Raw genomic sequence first — 4,399 nt, forward strand, 5'->3', positions numbered from 1 at the left:
GTTTATGGCTGCATTTGATCACTGAAGTTGGTGGAGTTGAGCCCTGGAGAAGGAATGGAGGGAGGGCCACCCCCCCTCACCAGCTGCTGAATGTCTTCAGTAAGTGGCCTGGGGCCCCCGGTGTCCTAGATTCAAAGTTGAAAACAGCAGAGGTCCCTCTGGGCAGGACATTCCACACACCTCCTTTAAAGCATCTTTCCCAAGCCCACATGGCTTGCCTGGCCCATGACGGGCTAGGCAATGCTCTTTCCCCGGCCGATGATTGGCTGAGAGTGAGCATGTGACCCAGTTCAGTAGGGGAGTCACCTCAGCTCTCTTGAGAGATTAGGTCCATTGCTGGGATGGTACAAAAGCCCACACACTGGGCTAGAGAGAAGGCCTGGTGGTTAACAGCACATTATGCTCTTGCAGAGGACCAGGTTCACATCCCAGCACCCGCATGGGGAGGCCCACAGCTGCCTGTGATTCCAGCACACACACACACACACACACACACACACGATTTAAAACCTCTTCACACACGATTTAAAACCTCCTTCAGAAGGAGAGACAGGCCCTTCCCTGCTTGGAGCGGTGAGTGAATTGAACCCCATTGTGGGGAGTCATGTGGCCAGAAGACATGGGTGGATGGGATAGGCAAAGTGCAGCCAGGCGGGGGAGATGGAGCCTCAGTTGTGCTGCCCAGGCTCCACCCAAAGGCTGCTCTGGTACAGGCTTCCTGCCTTGGGTTATCCAGCTTCCTCCTCTTGACCCCACAGGATCACACTCAGGTCAGCTCTGTTACTATAGAGCATCAGGCACCCTGCCCAGGTGATCACACAACGGGATCCGTTTGCCCCCTACCATGACCCCAGGATTCTCTGCCTCCGGCTCCCTCCCCCAAAGCTGACACATAGCTGAGCCCTAAGAATGGGTATTCTGACAGACATCCTCATGAAGTAGCCGTGGTGCACTATGCGGAATGCTGAAGGAGTGGAGGCCCCATCCCTGAAGAAAGCAGGGAGAGGGGTGGTGGTGATGCAGCACACGATGTGACAGGTGTCAGGGATCACCCGAGGTGGCCAAGGCTGACTCCGCCCCCTCCCCCATTGGGCAGCCACCGTGCTTGGGGCAAAGGGACTGTGAAAAGCGTGCCCGTTTTACACTGAGACAGGGTCCCCTCTGTCTGGTGTCTCCACTTCCTACTGTGTAGTGGGACATCTCTTGTCACCTCTCAATCCCTCAGTCACCTTGTGACAGGCAACATGAGTAGTTGGCAAGCACGCACTTTGCCGGGTCCTCAGAAGACGCTCCACAGAGGACTCTGGGTGGTCCTATCGATGACAAGGACCGGACAGCATGGCGTCACACTGCAGGAATGCTGACGCCAGTCACCCCGAGCTGGGTGGCCTCAGCCAACTCCCGCCCTCTGTGGGCTATTCAGAGATTCCTTCTGTGGAGTCAGGGGAGAGTCCTTGACTCTGTGATGAAGATGTGAGGAAAGAGACTGGAACCCTCCGTCCCCAACTTCAACCACAACATTGCTTTGTCATTCCAGGGGACTAGGGTTTCCCTAAAAGCTTCTTTGAAGAGGTACCTTTTACTAAAAAGGAGGACAGAGAGGAGAAGGGAGGAGGGAGAGGAGGAGGGAGAGGAGGAGGAAGGAGACTAGGTGGACTAGGAAGAGGAGAGGACATGGAGGGGAGAGGAGCAGGAAATGAAAGAGGAGGGGGAAGGGAGAGAAATGGGAAGGTGGAAATGGAAGGAAGGGGGCAGGTTGTGAGGAAGAAAGAGAAGGGGAAGGAGGAGAGGAAAGGGATGAGAAAGAAGAGGGGAAGGAGGAAGGGGAAGGGGTGGGGTAGACAGCATCAGCTCAGAAGCCCCCGGAGAAGGCTTTTGGTTGTTCCCAGGCTAACAGTATCATCTTGGGACCCGCATCCCTGGTCTCTGAGTCAGGCGGGCAATCTCCTGGACCACAGCCTCTGCAGCCCGAGGAGCAGGTTACTTCACTCTGACCCTGGCCAGCAGGGGGCGCCGTAACCCCTTTCATGCTGACAGTCTGTGGGGGGCAAGATTTTATTGGTACTTTAATCCACACTTTCCTAATGCTGAAATGTTCAAGCATTTTTCCTATGTTTGTTTCTCGGTCACATGGATTTTGTCCATGAATTCCAATCTTCTCCTGTTCTCTTTTTCTTTCTTTCTTTCTTTTTTTCTTCCTTCCTTCCTTCCTTCTTTTTTTCCAGTTTTCACTTTCTTGTGCATGTGTGAGGTCTCTAACAGTGTGGACACTATCCTAATGAAGTAATGTAGTATGGATTTTTTTTTAAAATTGAGACAGCATCTCACTATGTAGTCCCGGCTGGCCTTGAACTTACAGAAATCCTCCTCCTGCCTCAGTCTCCGAGAGTGCTGGGATTTCAGGTAAAAGCTGCTGTGCTCTATTATAGTGTGTGTGTGTTTTTTTTTAAACCTTTCACCGGCTTTTGCTCTTTTTTAAAAATCACGATAAGGACACGGACTGTACAGTCCTGAGAGGATTAAACAGTTTAATAATGCAGAATTCCTAGTGTGCCCTCGGATAGTCCTTTCTGTTTACTGACAAGCTTGGAGATGTGGTCCTGTGGTTATTTGAATGTGTGCGCATCACTGGAGTTAGTGACACTCGTAAGGCCGGGCAAATGGGTCTGTAAGAATTCCCAGTGGAGAGGCACTCAGAGCCTGGCCATCTTCAGTCTTGTGAGGTGGGCAGCAGCGCCCCTGTGACTGACCAACGCTGGGCATCACGGGGCTCTGCGTCTCTGCGACAGTGAAAGGGGCACTCTTACTAGGGAAGTGGAGGCCAGTGGGCATTCCCAAGGAGTAAGAGCAGTAAGTGAGGCGGTGCCTGTGAGCCGTTTCTGCTGGGCAGCCCTGCCAGGAACAGCCCTTCTGGCAGAACCAGACTCCACCAAACGTGAGCCAGCATCAGGGTCTCTGGGTGCTGGAATCCACCAGCATGAGCTGTGTATCACACAACTCGAGGAACATTGAATACAAGCATTGAGTGACAGACAGTGTGACTGTGTGGTCGGCCACTCCACTTTGTTGGTCTTGGATGAGTTTTCTTAAGCCTCTGGGCTCAGTCAGTCGGCGGTGGGCTCTTCTCCACCTACCTGTCATCCTTGAACAAACAGCCCGGGCGTGGGGAGGGCACGGTCTCATGCTGTGGACACGGGCAGCAGCCATGTTTGAGCCTCTTCTGGCTTGCTAAAATCTCAAGAGGCCAGAGCGAGCCACGCGTGGCAAAATAGGGCGGTTCGCCTTTTGTGGCTGGGTTTGCGGTCAACCTAGGAGACCGAGTGTGTCTGTGAGGACGTTTCCAGAGAGGAGGGAAGACCCACCCTAAATGTGGGCGGGACCATTCTCAGCTCTTGGGTCTCAGGGCCACAGGAAACTTGATGAGCTGAGCACTGGCATTCATCACTTCCTGCTTCCTGACTGCAGCTGCGCTGTGACCTACCAACGCAAGCTCCTGCCGCTATGGCCGACGGTACCCTCAGACTGTGAGCCCGAATCAACCCTTCCTTCCTGAAGATGCTTTTGTCTGGTGTTTATAACAGCAACCGAGGAAGTAACCAATACACGGGGAAGGGGGCCTAGGGGAGATAGAGCCCCAAAGCCAAGGTCAAGGGCCAAAGACAGAAAAGGTCTTGGCTGCTACAATCCGGCACACAGCAGTACAGCATGTGGGCTGCAGAAACAGGCCTGGATGGGCCCCACCTCTTGCTGCTGAGGGTTTGGTTTAGTTTGTGATTTATTTATTTATATATGAGTGTTCTGTCTGCATGTAGCCTGCAGGCCAGAAGAGGGCAACAGATCCCATTATAGATGGTGGTGAGCCACCATGTGGTTGCTGGGAATCGAACTCGGGACCTCCGGAGGAACAGCCAGTGCTCTTAACTGCTGAGTCATCTCTCCAGCCCCAAGTTTTCACTCGGGACTCCTGCCCTGCACTTCCCCCCAACCCCAGGCCACACTACAGCCTTCCTGTTTTCTCTTAGCTCCTTGCCAAAAGCCAGAAATCTCTACAGCGCTGCCCTCTGGCTGCTGGTGACCCGTCTGTCCTCCTCAAGGATTCGTGTACCAGGAAGCCTCACTAGCTTAGTGGCTGAAGCCTTAGCCACACAGATGACGGTGACACCGCTCTACAACCCCTCCCAGGGGGACTCCATGGCCAGTGTGGTCAGCCGGGTCCTGCTGGGTCCGGTCAAGTACCGGCTAAACTTTACCAGGATCCCTTTTCTCACTGTGAACTCCAGCACGGTGTGGGATGTTTCTACACCAAGGCAAACAGTGGCTGGTTCATCAGCGTTCAGTAGAAAATAGGGAACTCCTGTCCATGGATCCTTTATAAGCGTCTGAGAGCTCAGAATCCCAC

Source organism: Peromyscus californicus, unplaced genomic scaffold, assembly GCF_007827085.1.
Source record: "Peromyscus californicus insignis strain IS unplaced genomic scaffold, ASM782708v3 Scaffold_2__1_contigs__length_46816999, whole genome shotgun sequence".
Classification (NCBI taxonomy): Eukaryota; Metazoa; Chordata; class Mammalia; order Rodentia; family Cricetidae; genus Peromyscus; species Peromyscus californicus.